General features: G+C 45.3%; 1 protein-coding gene across 2 annotated transcripts in view; it reads left to right on the plus strand.

Moving 5' to 3' along the window:
- Positions 1–4,602: 4,602 nt before the first annotated feature.
- LOC112219882 (lysophosphatidic acid receptor 1) overlaps positions 4,603–20,113 on the plus strand; it is a 56,903-nt gene continuing 41,392 nt past the window's right edge. For both annotated transcript variants that reach the window (XM_042302804.1, XM_042302806.1), the window contains exon 1: positions 4,603–4,907. The gene's annotated coding sequence lies outside the window, so the exon portion shown is untranslated. The remainder of the gene's footprint in view (positions 4,908–20,113) is intronic.

Consider the following 20,113-nt stretch of genomic DNA (forward strand, 5'->3'; position numbering starts at 1 on the left):
TAGAGAGAGTTAGAGTGGGCGTTTACAGCCAGTCTGTGTGGAAAGAAGGGTAATTGTTTCCTGGTGTCAAGTTTCTGCTCTTTGCCTGCTTCTCTAAATAATAGGCCCTTTTCCATTCCTCCGATCTGAGGGTGGCTGGAGTTCTTTCTTGAAGTATATGTGTGTGTGTGTGTGTGTGTGTGTGTGTGTGTGTGTGTGTGTGTGTGTGTGTGTGTGTGTGTGTGTGTGTGTGTGTGTGTGTGTGTGTGTGTGTGTGTGTGTGTGTGTGTGTGTGTGTAGCAGTTTAGCGTGGCGCTAAAGATGCTAATCAGATTCATGTTTCAGCTGCTGCTCTACCCCATCTCCACTCAGTCTCCTAGTCAGACAGCCCACTGAATGACTCAACTCAGGAGAATGTAGTTACCGCTAGGTTTCTTCTAACACAAGGCTAGCCTATCCCACTACTGCTACTGCTAGGTTACTGCTAACAAGGATGGCCTATCACACTACTGCTACTGCTAGGTTACTGCTAACAAGGATGGCCTATCCCACTACTGCTACTGCTAGGTTAATGCTAACAAGGATGGCCTATCACACTACTGCTACTGCTAGGTTACTGCTAACAAGGCTAGCCTATCACACTACTGCTACTGCTAGGTTACTGCTAACAAGGCTAGCCTATCACACTACTGCTACTGCTAGGTTACTGCTAACATGGCTAGCCTATCCCGCTACTGCTACTGCTAGGTTACTGCTAACAAGGCTAGCCTATCACAGTACCACTACTGCTATGTTACTGCTAACAAGGCTGGCCTATCACACTACTGCTACTGCTAGGTTACTGCTAACAAGGCTAGCCTATCACAGTACCACTACTGCTATGTTACTGCTAACAAGGCTGGCCTATCACACTACTGCTACTGCTAGGTTACTGCTAACATGGCTAGCCTATCACACTACTGCTACTGCTAGGTTACTTTTATATTTACTTCACCTTTATTTAACCAGGAAGGCTAGTTGAGAACAAGTTCTTATTTACAACTGCGACCTGGCCAAGATAAAGCAAAGCAGTGTGACACAAACAGCAGAGTTACACATGGAATAAACTAACATACAGTCAATAATACAGTAGAAAAAGTCTATATACTGTGTGTGTTAATGAGGTAAGATAAGGGAGGTAAGGCAATAAATAGGCTATGGTGGCAATTTAATCACAATATGCCAATTAAACACTGGAATGGTAGATGTGCAGAAGATGAATGTGCAAGTAGAGATACTGGGGTGGAAAGGAGCAAGATAAATAAACACAGTATTGGGATGAGGTAGTTGGATGGGCTATTTACAGATGGGCTGTGTACAGGTGCAGAGATCTGTGAGTTGCTCTGACAGCTGGTGTTTAAAGCTAGTGAGGAAAATACGAATACCAGCTTCAGTGATTTTTGCAGTTTGTCTGGAAGGAAAGGTGGCCGAAGGAGGAATTGGCTTTGGGGGTGACCAGTGAAATATACCTGCTGAAGCGCGTGCTGCAGGTGGGTGCTGCTATGGTGACCAGTGAGCTGAGATAAGGCGGGGCTTTACCTAGCAGGGTCTTGTAGATGACCTGGATCCAGTGGGTGTGGCGACGAGTATGAAGCGAGGGCCAGCCAACGACAGCATAGAGGTCGTAGTGGTGGGTAGTATATGGGGCTTTGGTGACAAAACAGATGGCACTGTGATAGACTGCATCCAATTTGTTGAGTAGAGTGTCTCCTCCTTTGAAGAGGGGGATGATCGCGGCAGCTTTCCAATCTTTAAGAATCTCAGATGATACGAAAGAGAGGATGAACAGGCTAATAATAGGGGTTGCAACAATTTCGGCAGATAATTTTAGAAAGAGAGGGTCCAGATTGTCTAGCCCAGCTGATTTGTAGTTGTCCAGATTTTGCAGCTCTTCAAAACATCAGCTGTCTGGATTTGGTTGAAGGAGAACTAGGGGGGGGGGCTTGGGCCAGTTGCTGTGCGGGGTGCAGGGCTGTTGGCCGGAGTAGGGGTAGCCAGGTGGAAAGCATGACCAGCTGTAGAAAAATGCTTATTGAAATTCTCAATTATGGTGGATTTATCGGTGGTGACAATGTTCCCTATCTTCAGTGCAGTGGGCAGCTGGGCGGAGGTGCTCTTATTCTCCATTGACTTTACAATGTCCCAGAACTTTTTTGAGTTTGTGCTACAGGATGCAAATTTAGCCTTAACTTTCCTAACTGCCTGTGTATATTGGTTCCTAACTTCCCTGAAAAGTTGCATATCATGGGGACTATTCGATGCTAATAGGATGTTTTTGTGCTGGTCAAGGGCAGGCAGGTCTGGAATGAACCAAGGGCTATATCTGTTCCTGGTTCTTAATTTTTTGGTGAGGAAGGCACTTTTAAAGAATAACCAGGCATCCTCTACTGACAGGATGAGGTCAATATCCTTCCAGGATACCTGGGCCAGGTCGATTAGAAAGGCCTGCTCGCTGAAGTGTTTTAGGGAGCGTTTGACAGTGATGAGGGGTGGTCGTTTGACCGCAGACCCATTACGGATGCAGGCAATGAGGCAATGATCGCTGAGATCGTGGTTAAAAACAGCAGAGGTGTATTTGGAAGGGCAAGTTAGTTAGGATGATATCTATGAGGATTTGGGTTGTACCTGGTAGAATCATTGATAATTTGTGTGAGATTGAGGGCATCAAGCTTAGATTGTAGGATGGCTGGGGTGCTAAGCATGTCCCAGTTTAGGTTATATTGTTGTGAGGTTTGGGTCTGGTCCAATGTAACATCACTCTAATCTGAGTTAAGTCATAGTGGCTGTCTAATGGAACAGGGAGGTTGTAAACTCTACTCTGAGTTGAGTCATAGTGGCTGTCTAATGGAACAGGGAGGTTGTAAACTCTACTCTGAGTTAAGTCATAGTGGCTGTCTAATGGAACAGGGAGGTTGTAAATGCTACTCTGAGTTGAGTCATAGTGGCTGTCTAATGGAACAGGGAGGTTGTAAACTCTACTCTGAGTTGAGTCATAGTGGCTGTCTAATGGAACAGGGAGGTTGTAAACTCTACTCTGAGTTGAGTCATAGTGGCTGTCTAATGGAACAGGGAGGTTGTAAACTCTACTCTGAGTTGAGTCATAGTGGCTGTCTAATGGAACAGGGAGGTTGTAAACTCTACTCTGAGTTGAGTCATAGTGGCTGTCTAATGGAACAGGGAGGTTGTAAACTCTACTCTGAGTTGAGTCATAGTGGCTGTCTAATGGAACAGGGAGGTTGTAAACTCATCTCCATTGTGTTGCCATTTCACTATGTCACACTCTGTCCTGACATCACTACGTCTCCTGGCTGGAGAGTGATTAGACCAGACCGGCGGGGAAGAGGTGAAACACATTCAGTCACTGACTCCTCAGCATCTGGGCTGTGCAATTTAGACTGACAGACTGAAAACCAGTAATTACATAAACCTCTCTAAAGCCACAAGCAACTCAGAGCAAACTGAAGGAAACAACACCGACATTCAACTGGCTGTCTAATGGAACAGGGAGGTTGTAAACTCCCTCTGACTGACCCCCACCCCTTCAATGACCACCCAGGTTGTAAACTGATCTCCATTGTGTTGCCATTTCCCATGTCCCTCTGTCCTGACCCCCCACGTCTCCTGGCTTCATTGACCAGACCGGGGAAGAGGTGACCCCACATTCAGTCACTGACTCCTCAGCATCTGGGCTGTGCAATTTAGACTGACAGACTGAAAACCCCTAATCACATGAAACCCCTCTAAAGCTGACCCCCACCCCAAACTGACCCCCCCACCCCATTCACTGACCCCCCACCCCCTCTACTGTCCCCCACCCCCTCACTGACCCCCACCCCGTCACTGACCACCCACCCCCTCTACTGACCCCCACCCCTTCACTGATCCCCCCACCCCCTCTACTGACCCCCCCCCACCCCCTTCACTGACCCCCCCACCCCCTCTACTGACCCCCCACCCCTTCACTGACCCCCCCCCTCCTACTGACCTCCACTGTTGTCCCCCCCCCTTCACTGACCCCCCTTCACTGACCCCCCACCCCTCCACTGTTGTCCCACCCCCTACACTGACCCCCACCCCCTCACTGACCCTCCACTGTTCTACCACCCTCTACTAACCCCCATCCCCTTCACTGACCCCCTCCTACTGACCTCCACTGTTGTCCCACCCCTACACTGACCCCCCTTCACTGACCCCCCCCCCTCCACTGTTGTCCCACCCCTCCACTGACCCCACACCCCTCTACTGACCCTCCACTGTTCTACCACCCCTCTACTAACCCCCCATCCCCTTCACTGACCCCCTCCTACCCCCACTGTTGTCCCCTTCACTGACCCCCCCCCCTACTGACCCCCTCCACTGTTGTCCCACCCCTTCACTGACCCCCACCCCTCCACTGACCCCCCATACAACGCTATTAAAAACAATCTTTCCATGTATTTAACCTTAGCCTATAATATCACAAAGAAAAATAAAACTACCTAAATTAGAACATATAGGAAGCTAATTGGTAAATAATACAATCGCGTGTCTCTCCCTCCCGCGCTACAAAAAAAAGAGTGTTTTCAATTATGCGCTCAAGAAAAAAGTGTGACGTCATACAGCGGTCCAGTCCCGTCGAGTGGCGAACAGGGCTCTGAGACGCTGCAGAGGAGGACGCAAGGAAAGTAGAGAGCCACCATAACTATGCAATCACACAAACACACTCGTCTCTATGGACTGTAAAATGAAAAGATCACACATCCTCAACTTGGATTGGAAGAAACAACACATGCGACTCTGATGACCAACACAATAACGGAATTCACTTTTTGGAGTTTTGGAGTTCACTCCGAAATAATATTTTGGCGTTTCAAGCAACAGTTTGTAAATATCGCTGAGACAGAACGACTGTAAGTAGGAATTTATTTGTTTATCTCGAACATAAAACATTTTAATCTCCAACACGTAGCCTATAGATATATACGAGATATGTCCGTTTTTCCTTCACCCTCGCGCACCTTCAGCTGCATCTTCAGGTGTCTATGCAAACGTAGGTAGGTTGTTTTCAAAAGTCGAACTAGTATGTTACCGGCCATCGTATTATCATTCACAATCAATTGACAACTGTTTAATGGTAGTTACCGCCGATGTCGTGTTCCTGGTCAACGTCTATTTAATATGTCTGGATCTCACGGCAGAAAACCGTGCAGCTGAATCATAACTTGTTGCGCCTGTGCAGTGCCAGGTAAAGCTATTGAATTTTTACATTCGTTCAATATATGAATCTTCGTTTTTCCATCGACAAAAAAACAACAGATGAAATGTGGGTTTTGGAAAATGGGAATAACTGTTACCTGGGTTGATCGATTTTGGGCAACTTTTTTCACTTTATCTTCGATGATTCCTTGGTAGACTAATTATTCAGAATAAAACACCTGGGTCCTGTAATCCTCCAGGCTCTATCCTGTCGTCCTGTAATCCTCCAGGCTCTATTCTGTCGTCCTGTAATCCTCCAGGCTCTATCCTGTCGTCCTGTAATCCTCCAGGCTCTATGCTGTCGTCCTGTAATCCTCCAGGCTCTATGCTGTCGTCCTGTAATCCTCCAGGCTCTATGCTGTCGTCCTGTATCCTGTCGTCCTGTAATCCTCCAGGCTCTATCCTGTAATCCTCCAGGCTCTATCCTGTCGTCCTGTAATCCTCCAGGCTCTATCCTGTCGTCCTGTAATCCTCCAGGCTCTATGCTGTCGTCCTGTAATCCCCCAGGCTCTATGCTGTCGTCCTGTAATCCCCCAGGCTCCATGCTGTCATCCTGTAATCCTCCAGGCTCTATGCTGTCCTGTTGTCCTGTAATCCTCCAGGCTCTCTGCTGTCGTCCTGTAATCCTCCAGGCTCTCTGCTGTCGTCCTGTAATCCTCCAGGCTCTCTGCTGTCGTCCTGTAATCCTCCAGGCTCTATGCTGTCGTCCTGTAATCCTCCAGGCTCTATCCTGTCGTCCTGTAATCCCCCAGGCTCTATGCTGTCATCCTGTAATCCCCCAGGCTCTATGCTGTCGTCCTGTAATCCCCCAGGCTCTATGCTGTCGTCCTGTAATCCCCCAGGCTCTATGCTGTTGTCCTGTAATCCCCCAGGCTCTATCCTGCGTCCTGTAATCCTCCAGGCTCTGCTGTCGTCCTGTAATCCTCCAGGCTCTATGCTGTCGTCCTGTAATCCTCCAGGCTCTGTCGTCCTGTAATCCTCCAGGCTCTATGCTGTCGTCCTGTAATCCTCCAGGCTCTATCTGTGTCCTGTAATCCCCAGGCTCTAATCCTCCCCAGGCTCTATCCTGTAATCCCCAGGCTCTATGCTGTCGTCCTGTAATCCTCCAGGCTCTATCCTGTCGTCCTGTAATCCTCCCAGGCTCTATCCTGTCGTCCTGTAATCCTCCAGGCTCTATCCAGGCGTCCTGTAATCCTCCAGGCTCTATCCTGTCGTCCTGTAATCCTCCAGGCTCTATGCTGTCGTCCTGTAATCCTCCAGGCTCTATCCTGTCGTCCTGTAATCCCCCAGGGTCTATGCTGTCCCGTAGCTCTTACAGATTATTTCAGTCTTTTGCTTAAACATTGGCTAGGACAGATTGATAGTCATCAAACATTCTTGTTGGTTTTTGGCATGTCCCCAAAGTCTACGCCTTGGTGTAGTCTCTCTCTGGCTCTGAGAGGGCTGTGTTCAATGCTGGGTGCCGGTCTGAGGTCTCAATAACAATGGTTTGGACATTTGACAAAAGTAATCCGTTTTTTTTTTCACTTTGTTTTGCTTTGAATCAGAACTACCTTTATTTGCCAATACATTAAGATGTACATGGATTTGATATGGTGCTGACAACGCCTTAAAATTAACCGAATATAGACAATAGAATTTGTCAGATCCTGTCATCTAATACATGGACTACATGACCGAAAGGATGTGGACACCTGCTCGTTGAACGTATCATTCTAAAATCATGGGCATTAATATGGACTTGCCCCCATCCCCCCTTTGCTGCTATAACAGCCTCCACTCTTCTGGGAAGGCTTTCCACTAGATGTTGGAACATTGCTGCGACAACAGCCTCCACTCTTCTGGGAAGCTTTTCCACTTGATGTTGGAACATTGCTGCTATAACAGCCTCCATTCTTCTTGGAAGGCTTTCCACTAGATGTTGGAATACTGCTGCTATAACAGCCTCTACTCTTCTGGGAAGCTTTTCCACTTGATGTTGGAACATTGCTGCTATAACAGCCTCCACTCTTCTGGGAAGCCTTTCCACTAGATGTTGGAACATTGCTGATATAACAGCCTCCACTCTTCAGGGAAGCCTTTCCACTAGATGTTGGAACATTGCTGCTATAACAGCCTCCACTCTTCAGGGAAGCCTTTCCACTAGATGTTGGAACATTGCTGCTATAACAGCCTCCACTCTTCTGGGAAGGCTTTCCACTAGATGTTGGAACATTGCTGATATAACAGCCTCCACTCTTCAGGGAAGGCTTTCCACTAGATGTTGGAACATTGCTGCTATAACAGCCTCCACTCTTCAGGGAAGCCTTTCCACTAGATGTTGGAACATTGCTGATATAACAGCCTCCACTCTTCTGGGAAGCCTTTCCACTAGATGTTGGAACATTGCGGCGGGTCCAAGAGCTTTAGTGAGGTCAGGTACTGATGTTGAGTGATTAGGCCTGGCTCGCAGGTGGCATTTCAATTAATCCCAAAGGTGTTAGATGGGGTTAAGGTTAGGGCTCTGTGCAATCCAGTCAAGTTTTTCCTCTTCGATCTCAACAAACAATTTCTGTTTGGACCTCGTTTTTCTGCACGGGGGAATTGTTGCCACAAATTTGGAAGCACAGAATCGTCATTGTCATTGTATGCTGTAGCATTTAAGATGTCCCTTCACTGGAACTAAGGGGTCAAGCCTGAACCATGAAAAACAGCCCCAGGCCATTATTCCTCCTCCACCAAACTTTACAGTTGGCACTACGCATAGTCTTCTCCTGCCATCCACCAAACCCAGATTTGTCCGTCAGACTGCCAGATGATGAAGCGTGATTCATCACTCCAGAGAACGTGTTTCCACTGCTCCAGATTCCAATGGCGGTGAGCTTTACACCTCCCCAGCCGTCGCGTGTGTGGCAGAACAGTTTGTAGGACAAACCGTTCCAGATGATTTTGTGAGGAGAATGTTTTTCGTGATGTCTCATGGTCTGTGCAGACACCGCTCTGTCATCTTTCACAGCAGATGCGAAAGTGCGATATAGGCAGATGTGGTAGATTGAGACATTTGTTTAGTATTATGCTATTTAGATTTCCACGGGGGCGTAGACATCGACCATAGCAGGTTAAGTGTTAAAATTTGCCTTCTGAAAATGTATCTGTAATCGGCTTTATAGCCGCTAGTCGAAAACACTGCATGGGTTTCACCACGTTAACACAGTGGGCATCATAGTAAGAATGCCCTGGTATGGGTTTCACCACGTTAACACAGTGGGCATCATAGTAAGAATGCCCTGGTATGGGTTTCACCACGTTAACACAGTGGGCATCATAGTAAGAAGGCCCTGGTATGGGTTTCACCACGTTAACACAGTGGGCATCATAGTAAGAAGGCCCTGGTATGGGTTTCACCACGTTAACACAGTGGGCATCAGTATCACAGGGACGTGAGGCAGGAAGTAGATTAAAGGCACCTCAGTGGTTTTCTAAATGGCATGCCCTTTTATAGGGGTGTGGTCTAAAGTAGTGTGCTATATAGGGCTCTGGTCTATAATAGTGCATTATATATGGAATAGGGGCTCTGGCCTAAAGTAGTGCACTATATAGGGAATACGGTGCAATTTGGGACTGTCCCTGTGTTTTTGTGAATGTGACAAATGATGAGTGGTGATAGTGATTGTTGGTGCTGTCAAACCAACCAGATGGGAAGAGCCTGCACCGGCCGGTAGGTCAGATGGAATGCAGGTCAGTCACAGGAGAGACCTGCGTCCTGTCCCAGCCTCAACCCCAGCCCCTTCCTAAGCTCTCCCAGGGATGGCTTCATGTTCATTGGGCAAGTAAACATGTAATACCCCTCACACTGTCTGGTGTATTATATACCCACGCCGGTCACACTCCATGCCCAACTTGGAGGGAGAATAACACGTGGTTACTGTGTAGTAGAGGTCAACCGATTCATCGGAATGGCCGATTTAAACTTTTCATAACAATTGGAAATCTGTGTTTTTGGGCGCCAATTTTTAAGTATTTATTTTTACACCTTGGTTATAGTGGTAGTGTCTACAGTAGTAATGGTAGTGACTGGATATAGTCGTGGTAGTGTCTACAGTAGTAATGGTAGTGACTGGTTATAGTAGTGGTAGTGTCTACAGTAGTAGTGGTAGTGACTGGTTATAGTAGTGGTAGTGACTGGTTATAGTAGTGGTAGTGACTGGTTATGGTAGTGACTGGTTATGGTAGTGGTAGTGACTACAGTAGCTATTAGCTTGAACATGAGAAAGTTGGTTTGGTGTCTCTAGATTTATATGGTTGACAAATGTTTTTTATAATTTGAACTTGTATTTCTAGCTCCAATAGAGCAGTAATGTCTAACCATTTCACGACATATACCCAAACAGATCTAAGTAAAGGAATGGATTTAAGAATATTTAAAATAAATGGACGAGCAATGTCAGAGCGGCAAAGACTAAGATGCAGTATATACATATGAGATGATTTAATACAAAATATGTGAACATTATTAAAGTGAACATTATTAAAGTGACCATTGTTCCAATTATGAATGTGTCCAGTGATGTCTATAGGCAGCACCCTCTCTGTGCTAGTGATGGCTGTTTAACAGTCTGATGGCCTTGAGATAGAAGCTGTTTTTCATTCTCTCGTTCCCAGCTTTGATGCACCTGTACTGACCTCGCCTTCTGGATGATAGCAGGGTGAACAGGCAGTGGCTCGGGTGGTTGTTGTCCTTGATTATATTTTTGGCCTTCCTGTGACATTAGGTGCTGTAGGTGTCCTGGAGGACAGGTAGTTTGCCCCCGGTGATGCGGTGGGCAGACCGCACCACCCTGTGGAGAGCCCTGCGGTTGGGCGGTGCAGTTGCTTCACCAGGCAATGATACAGCCCGACAGGATGCTCTCAACTGTGCATCTGTAAAAGTTTTAGGTGCCAAGCCAAATTTGTTCAGCCTCCTGAGGTTGAAGAGGGGTTGTTGCGCTGCTTTCACCAGCTATCTGTGTGGGTGGACCATTTTCAGTTTGTAGGATAGCCTGAACATGTGAAAGTCGGTTTGGTGTAGCTTGAATGGTTCAAGAGTTTTACTGTTGGTGAGTTTATTTTTGCAAATGTGTATAGTTATATTTGATAAAGATGTGTTAAGAATTTGATAGCCTGAACATGTGCATGTTGATTTAGTGTCTCTGGCTGGAACTATTCATGAGTTATTTGTTGTTAATTGATGCAAGTCATATTTAAAAAATGTTTATTTTATCAAGGTTTGAGAGAATTTTAAGTTGGGGTTTGCCTGAACATTTTAAAGTTGGTCTTGTCGATGAATTGACCAAGGAGCAGGACCATTTTGAGGGGGAGTCAAAGGATCTGCATTTGTCCATCAGGTATTCTAAGACGGGTGAATACTAGTGACCCACCACAACAACATCCAGTGAAATCTCACAGCGCAAAATTCAAAATACAAAAATCATAATTTTAAACATTCATGAAAATACAAGTGTCTTACATCGTTTAAAAGCTTAACTTCTTGTTAATCCAGCGGCTTTGTCAGATTTCAAAAAGGCTTTACGGAGGAAGCACACCATGCAATTATCTGACGACAGCTCCCCGCATACACCAACATTAAAAACATTTTTCAAACCAGCAGAGGCAGAAAAACTACAACTACTTGCTCATTTTTCAAAAAACAAGCCTGAAACCCTTTCTAAAGACTGTTGACATCTAGTGGAAGCCATAGGAACTGCAATCTGGGAGGAAGTCTTTTGAATATCCCATAGACTAGCATTGAAATGGCCTGTGACCTCAACAAATATTTTTTTCCCGAATGGATTCTCCTTGCGTTTTCACCTGCCATATCAGTTCTGTTACACTCAGACATTATTTTAACCTCTTGAGACTAGGGGGCAGTATTTTCATTTTTGGAATAATAACGTTCCCAAAGTAAACAGGCTATTTCTCAGGACAAGATAATAGAATATGCATATAATTGACAGCTTAGGATAGAAAACACTCTAAAGTTTCCAAAACTGTAAAAAATATTGTCTGTGAGTATAACAGAACTGATATTGCAGGCGAAAGCCTGTGAAAAATCCAATCAGGAAGTGACTCTTTTTTGAAACCTCTGCGTTCCTGTGCCTCCCTATTGAGCATTGAAAGGGATATCAACCAGATTCCTTTTTCTATGGCTTCCCTAATGTGTCTAGAGTCACAAGACATAGTTTCAGGCTTTAATTTTGAAAAATAAGCGTGAACGACAACATTGCGTCAGTGGTCAGATGGTGGCTCTCCGAGTGATTTGTGCGTAATAGACAAAGGCGGCCATTGTTTCTCTCGCTCCTACTAAGAAGCCAATTGTCCCGATGGATATATTATCGAATAGATATTTGAAAAACACCTTGAGGCTTGATTATTAAAAAAAACGTTTGCCATGTTTCTGTCGATTTATTATGGATCTAATTTGGAATATTTTTCAGGGTTGTTGTGAACGCAATTTCCGGTGGATTTCTCAACAAAACGTGAAGAACAAACGGAGGTATTTCAGCTATAAAAATAATCTTTATGGGACAAAATTAACATTTGCTGTCTAACTGGGAGTCTCGTGAGTGAAAACATCCGAAGCTCATCAAAAGTAAACAATTTAATTTGATTGCTTTTCTGATTTTCATGACCAAGTTACCTGCTGCTCGCTGGACATAATGCTATGCTAGGCTATCGATAAACTTACACATGCTTGTCTTGCTTTGGTTGTAAAGCATATGAATATTTTGTAGTAAGATTTTTTTGTTTAAGAGGTTAACAGTTTTGTAAACTTCAGAGTGTTTTCTATCCAATGCTACCAATTATATGCATTTCCGGCTGATTAACAGGCAGTTTACTTTGGGCACGTCAGTCAACCGAACTTCCGAATACTGCCCCCTAGCCAAACTATAGTTTTGCAAGTCAGTTGTGTCATGCACAAAGTAGATGTCCTAAGTCATTTTTCCAACAATTGTTTACAGACAGATTACTTCACTTATAATTCACTATCACAATTCCAGTTGTTCAGAGTTTACATGCACGAGTTGACTGTGCCTTTACACAGCTTGGAAAATTCCAGAAAATTATGTCATGGCTTTAAAAGCTTCTGATAGGTGTACATGTTGATGTATTTCAAGGCCTACCTTCAAACTCAGTGCCTCTTTGCTTGACATCATGGGAAAATCAAATTAAATCAGCCAAGACCTCAGAAATAATTTGTAGAATTCAAAAAGTCTGGTTCATCCTTGGGAGCAATTTCCCAAATGCCTGAAGGTACCACGTTAATCTGTACAAACAATAGTACATGAGTATAAACACCATGGGACCACGCAGCCGTCGTACTGCTCAGGAAGGAGACGCGTTCTGTCTCCTAGAGATGAACGTACTTTGTTGCGAAAAGTGAAAATCAATCCCAGAACAACAGCAAAGGACCTTGTGACGATGCTGGAGGAAACGGGTCCAAAAGTATCTATATCCACAGTAAAATGAGTCCTATATCAACATAATCTGAAATGCCGCTCAGCAAGGAAGAAGCCACTGCTCCAAAACCGCCATAAAAAAGCCAGACTACGGTTTGCAACTCCACATGGGGACAAAGATTTTGTACTTTTTATTTATACATTTATACTTTTTGTATAAATGTCCTCTGGTCTGATGAAACAAAAATAGAACTGTTTAGCCATAATGACCATCGTTATGTTTGGAGGAAAAAGGGGGAGGCTTGCAAGCCGAAGAACATCATCCCAACCGTGAAGCACGGGGGTGGCAGCATCATGTTGTGGGAGTGCTTTGCTGCAGGAGGGACTGGTGCACTTCACCAAATATATGGCATCATGAGGAGGGGAAATTGTGGATATATTGAAGCAACATCTCAAGACATCAGTCAGGAAGTTAAAGCTTGGTCACAAATGGATCTTCCAAATGGACAATGACCCCAAGCATACTTACAAAGTTGTAGCAAATTGGCATCAGGACAACAATGTCAAGGTATTGGAGTGACCATCAAAGCTCTGACCACAATCCCATAGAACATTTGTGGGCAGAACTGAAAAGGCGTGTGCGAGCGAGGAGGCCTACAAACCTGACTCAGTTACACCAGCTCTGTCAGGAGAAATGAGCCAAAATTCACCCAACATATTGTGGTTAGCTTGTGGAAGGCTACCCAAAACATTTGACCCAAGTTAAACAGTTTAAAGGCAATGCTACCAAATATGAATTGAGTGCATGTAGACTTCAGACCCACTGGGAATGTGATGAAAGAAATCAAATCTGAAATAAATAATTCTCTCTACTATTATTCTGACATGTATCATTCTTAAAATAAAGTGGTGATCCTAACTGACCTAAGACAGGGAATGCTTACTAGGATTAAATGTCAGGAATTGTGAAACTGAGTTTAAATGTATTTGGCTAAGGTGTATGTAACCTTCTGACAACTGTACTTTCTTTAGGCACTGTAGGTAAGTCAAAATGAGATTTGGCTTATGAGGTGTTTGACAAAACAGACATTGTGACACAGTGTGACTAACAGATATCTCACTAGGTTGTATTACCACCCAGCAGTATTGAAAACGGGACTTTTCCGTCTGGGCTGTGTTTTTCGGAGTTTTCCTGCTTTAAAACTCAACAGAGGAACTCAGTCAGCAGAGCAATGCACTGGTTGAGTTAAACACAGGCTCTCACACACACACACACACACACACACACACACACACACACACACAGTTTATGTCCAGTGTATTCAGGCCAGAGCTCTAGAGTTGAATTGGCTGATACTCTTCTCCCCCAACACCCTGGCAGGAAGTAATGGGCCTCTGGGCTGTGCCTTGAGCACGTGCACATGTTTGTGAAAAAGCCTGGAGCCTCAGCGTGGGTCTTGTAATCGAATCCTTATCATTTACGCACAGCAATGTGGATGTGTGTGGTCATCTTGTATGTTCACATTCCTTACAGTGTCTCTATAGCAGCGTGACACAACAATTCTTGAACTATAGTGAAAAAATATATAAACTAACCCTGTTTTGACCCCAGGAAGAGTAGCTACTTTGGCAGCAGCTAATGTGGATCCTAATTAATACTAAATAAACAAAAATATGAAAGCAACATGTAAAGTGTTGGTCCCATGTTTCATGAGCTGAAATAAAAGATCCCAGAAATGTTCCATACGCACAAAAAACATATTTCTCTCAAATATGATGCATAAAATTTGTTTACATCCTTGTTAGTGAGCATTTCTCCTTTGCCAGGATAATCCATCCACCTGACAGGTGTGGCCTTATCAAGAAGCTGATTAAACAGCATTATCATTACACAGATGCACCTTGTGCTGGGGACAATAAGAATCCACTCTAAAATGTGCAGTTTTGTCACACAACACAATGCCACAGATGTCTCAAGTTTTGAGGGAGCGTACAATTGGTATTCTGACTGCAGGAACGTCCACCAGAGCTGTTGCCAGATAATTTAACATGAAATTATCTACCATAAGCCACCGCCAACATTGTTTTAGAGAATTTGGTAGTATGTCCAACTGGCCACACAACTGCAGACCACAAGTAACCACGGCAGCCCAGGACCTCCACATCTTCCTCCTTCACCTGCGGGCTGAGACCAGCCACCCGGACAGGAAACTGTTTTACACAACCTAATCATTTCTACACAAACTGTCAGAAACAGGCTCAGGGAAGCTCATTTTGTTCAGTATAGTCCTAAGCTATGTCAGGGGTTCGGCGGGGGTCTGTATAAGTTAGGGGTTGGGGGGGGTCCTGTCTAAATACTATAAACTGTGGAATTCATGGGCTGTGCCTGAAATGGAGGACTTTGGGGGTTGGGTGTGTTAGCACAACTTAGTGTTATATCTGTCAGTATGTAAAACATTTCCATCTGTTCTGCTTTTATGAGTACGGCCTGACGCTATTTCAGATCCCCCTTCTTAACAGCTGTTTGTAAAATAATGATGTAAAATCTTCCAACCTTCTGCATGGCTCTTGCTCAACACCGAAACAGCTGTGGTGGAAGGTATTAACAATGCTGTTGACTGCAGATTCTGGATCTCCCAGCATCCTCTTTTTGTTTCTTTCTTTCTTGAGCGGATGGTCGGGGGGGCTGGAACATAATTACAAATAATTTGTAGACTGCAAATTGACCGCAAGAAGCCCAAATAGATATGTTTGACTAAAACACAATCATTATAAACTTACATTTCTATACGATCACGTGTGTCTCTATTACGCGTTGGAATACTTGGGAAAATATTTCTTAATTAAGATCACTTGGAGCTGATTTACTGGTGTTTTTACAGTCTATTGACCATCAATAACAAATAAATAAAACATTTGCTCAACTTTGGGGGGGATAAATAAAACGGCCCGTGGGCCACCAGTTGAGGAACCCTGCCGTAGAAAACACCATCCTCCTGCAGCATCTCAGATGGCACACTGCTGCTGTCTCTAGACCACACCATCCTCCTGCAGCATCTCAGATGGCACACTGCTGCTGTCTCTAGACCATAGCATCCTCCTGCAGCATCTCAGATGGCACACTGCTGCTGTCTCTAGACCATAGCATCCTCCTGCAGCATCTCAGAGAGCACACTGCTGTCTAGACCATAGCATCCTCCTGCAGCATCTCAGAGAGCACACTGCTGTCTAGACCATAGCATCCTCCTGCAGCATCTCAGAGAGCACACTGCTGTCTAGACCATAGCATCCTCCTGCAGCATCTCAGAGAGCACACTGCTGTCTAGACCATAGCATCCTCCTGCAGCATCTCAGAGAGCACACTGCTGTCTAGACCATAGCATCCTCCTGCAGCATCTCAGAGAGCACACTGCTGTCTAGACCATAGCATCCTCCTGCAGCATCTCAGAGAGCACACTGCCTAGACCAGCATCCTCCTGCAGCATCTCAGAGAGCACACTGCTGTCTAGACCATAGCATCCTCCTGCAGCATCTCAGAGAGCACACTGCTGCCGTCTAGACCATAGCATCCTCCTGCAGCGTCTCAGATAGCACACTGCTGCCGTCTAGACCATAGCATCCTCCTGCAGCGTCTCAGAGAGCACACTGCTGCTGTCTAGACCATAGCATCCTCCTGCAGCATCTCAGAGAGCACACTGCTGTCTAGACCATAGCATCCTCCTGCAGCATCTCAGAGAGCATCCACTGCAGCATCTCAGAGAGCACACTCTGTCTAGACCATAGCATCCTCCTGCAGCATCTCAGAGAGCACACTGCTGTCTAGACCATAGCATCCTCCTGCGGCGTCTCAGAGAGCACACTGCTGTCTAGACCATAGCATCCTCCTGCGGTGTCTCAGAGCACACTGCTGCTGTCTAGACCACACCATCCTCCTGCGGTGTCTCAGAGAGCACACTGCTGCTGTCTCTAGACCATAGCATCCTCCTGCGGTGTCTCAGAGAGCACATCCCCCTGCGGCGTCTCAGAGAGCACACGGCTGTCTCTGGAACAACTGGTTCTCCTATCTCTCCAATGGGAAGCAATACATCACTGGAGAGTCCAGATCGGAGGAGTCTGCAGTCACATGCAATGTCCCACCATGATGTCCCACCGGGCTATGTTTCTGTCCGTCATTTACAAGCTCCCTCTCGGCCAAATCCTCAGATTCCGTAACATCAACTTCCACGGCTGTTAAGCTACGCTGACGATAACCAGGTATATTTTACCATCTCAGTACTATTGTAAATTGGCAGCTGCCTAGATGACGTCATCGTATGGATGAAATTACTTCCTCCAGCTGCAAGACTGAGGCGATGCTTATTTGAGACACCCAAGCAGGTCAGCAGTGCTGGAAACACCTGCCCTACAATTGTTGGTCAAGACATCCATCTGTTCCCTGTCATATCCAACCTGGGAGTCAAGTTTGATCCTTTTCTGTCCTTTTAATGCTCATATTGAACATATCTGCTAAAGATAATGTTTCCATCTGTGAAACTTATCCACGCCTTCATCTTCTCCCGGGTTGACTACGGCAGTGCTCTGTTCGGAGGGGGTCTACCAACCAGACAAATGACTGCAGTGCGACACAAACAACAGAGTTACACATGGAGTAAACTAACATACAGTCAATAAGAATAGAAAAGTCTATATACAGTGTGTGCAGATGAAGTAAGGAGGTAAGGCAATAAATAGGCCATAGTAGCGAAGTAATTACAATTTAGCTAAATCTTCGCTGGAGTGATAGATGTGCAAAAGAGCAAAAAAGTCAATAAAAACAATATGGGGATAAAGTAGGTGGATTGGGTGGGCTATTTACAAATGGGATGTGTACAGCTGCAGCGATCGGTAAGCTGCTCAGATAGCTGATGCTTAAACTAAGTGAGGGAGATGGGAGTCTCCAACTTCAGCGATTTTTGCAATTCATTCCAGTCATTGGCAGCAGAGAACTGGAAGGAAAGGCGTCCAAAGGAAGTGTTGGCTTTGGGGATGACTAGTGAGATATACCTGCTGGAGCGCGTGCTACGGGTGGGTGTTCTGGTGACCAGTGAGCTGAGATAAGGCAGAGCTTTACCTAGCAAAGACTTATAGATGACCTGGAGCCAGTGGGTCTGGCGACGAATATGTAGCGAGGGCCAGCCGACAAGAGCATACAGGTCGCAGTGGTGGGTGGTATATGGGGCTTTGGTGACAAAACGGATGACACTGTGATACACATCCAATTTGCTGAGTAGAGTGTTGGAGGCCATTTTGAAAATGACATCGCCGAGGTTCGGTAGGATAGTCAATTTTTTACAAGGGTGTGTTTGGCGGCGTGAGTGAAGGTGGCTTTGCTGTGAAATAGGAAGCTGATTTCTAATTTTGGATTGGAGATGTTTTAATGAGTCTGGAAGGAGAGTTTAGTCTAACCAGACACCTAGGTATTTGAAGTTGTCCACATATTCTAAGTCAGAACCGTTCAAAGTAGTGATACTAGTTGTGTGTGTGGTGAGGGCAGCAAACGGTTGAAAAGAATGCATTTGGTTTTTCTAGCATTTTAAGAGCTGTTGGAGGCCACGAAAGGAGTGGTGTATGGCATTGAAGCTTGTTTGGAGGTTAGTTAACACAGTGTCCATAGAAGGGCCAGATGTATACAGAAGTGTGTCGTCTGCGTAGAGGTGGGTCAGAGAACCACCAGCAGCAAGAGCAACATCATTGATATATACATAGAAAAGAGTCAGCCTGAGAATTGAACCCTGTGGTACCCCATAGAGACTGCCAGAGGGCCGGTCAACAGGCCTTTCCGATTTGAAATCTATCTGAGATGTAGTTTGTGAACCAGGCAAGGCAGTCATTTGAGAAACCAAGGCTGTTGAATCTGCCAATAAGATTACGGTGATTGATAGAGTCGAAAGCCTTGGCCAGGTCGATGAAGACGGCTGCGCAGTACTGTCTTTTATCGATGGTGGTTATGATATTGTTTAATACCTTGAGCGTGGCCGAGGTGCTCCCGTGACCAGCTCGGAAACCGGATTGCACTGCGGAGAAGGTACGGTGGGATTCGAAATGGTCTGGTCGAAATCTGTTTAACTTGGCTTTCGAAGACCTTAGAAAGGAAGGGCAGGATGGATATAGGTCTGTAACAGTTTGGGTCAAGAGTGTCTCCCCCTTTGGAGGGGGGATGACTGCAGCAGCTTTCCAATCTTTAGGAATCTTGGATGATACGAAAGAGAGGTTGAACAGACTAGTGATAGGGGTTGCAACAATGGTGGCGGATAATTTTAGATAGAGAGGGTCCAGATTTTCTAGCCCGGCTAATAGGAGATTTTGTAGCTCTTTCAGAACAACAGCTTTCTGGATTTGGGTGAAGGAGAAGCTGGGGAGGCTTGGGCAAGTAGCTGCGTGGGGTGCGGCGCTTGTTGGCCAAGGTTGGGTGGCCAGGAGGAAAGCATGGCCAGCTGTAGAGATGCTTATTGAAATTCTTGATTATCGTGGATTTATCGGTGGTGGTAGTAATTCCTATCCTCAGTGCAGTGTGCAGCTGGGAGGAGGTGCTCTTATTCTCCATGGACTTTAGTGTCCCAGAACTTTTTGGCGTTAGAGCTGGAGATTTCTGTTAGGAAAGCAAAGGCTCGCTTTTAGAAACTGACTGTGTGTATTGGTTCCTTACTTCCCTGAAAAGTTGCATATTGGGGGGCTATTCGATGCTAATGCAGTACGCCACAGGATTGTTTTTGTGCTGGTCGAGGGCAGTCCGGTCTGGAGTGAACCAAGGGCTATATCTGTTCTTAGTTCTACATTTTTTGAACGGGGCATGCTTATTTAAGATGGTGAGGAAATTACTTTGGAAGAACAACCAGGCATCCTCTACTGACAGGATGAGGTCAATATCCTTCCAGGATACCTGGGCCAGATCGATTAGAAAGGCCTGCTCGCAGAAGCTCCCTATAACACGTTTGACAGTGATGAGGGGTGGTCGTTTGACTGCTGACCCATTACGGATGCAAATCAAATCAAATCAAATTGTATTTGTCACATACACATGGTTAGCAGATGTTAATGCGAGTGTAGCGAAATGCTTGTGCTTCTAGTTCCGACAATGCAGTAATAACCAACAAGTAATCTAACTAACAATTCCAAAACTACTGTCTTATACACAGTGTAGGGGGATAAAGAATATGTACATAAAGATATATGAATGAGTGATGGTACAGAGCAGCATAGGCAAGATACAGTAGATGGTATCGAGTACAGTATATACATATGGGATGAGTATGTAAACAAAGTGGCATAGTTAAAGTGGCTAGTGATACATGTAATACATAAGGATGCAGTAGATGATATAGAGTACAGTATATACGTATGCATATGAGATGAATAATGTAGGGTATGTAACATTATGTTAGGTAGCATTGTTTAAAGTGGCTAGT

This window comes from Oncorhynchus tshawytscha, linkage group LG20, assembly GCF_018296145.1.
Source record: "Oncorhynchus tshawytscha isolate Ot180627B linkage group LG20, Otsh_v2.0, whole genome shotgun sequence".
In the NCBI taxonomy this organism is placed as follows: Eukaryota; Metazoa; Chordata; class Actinopteri; order Salmoniformes; family Salmonidae; genus Oncorhynchus; species Oncorhynchus tshawytscha.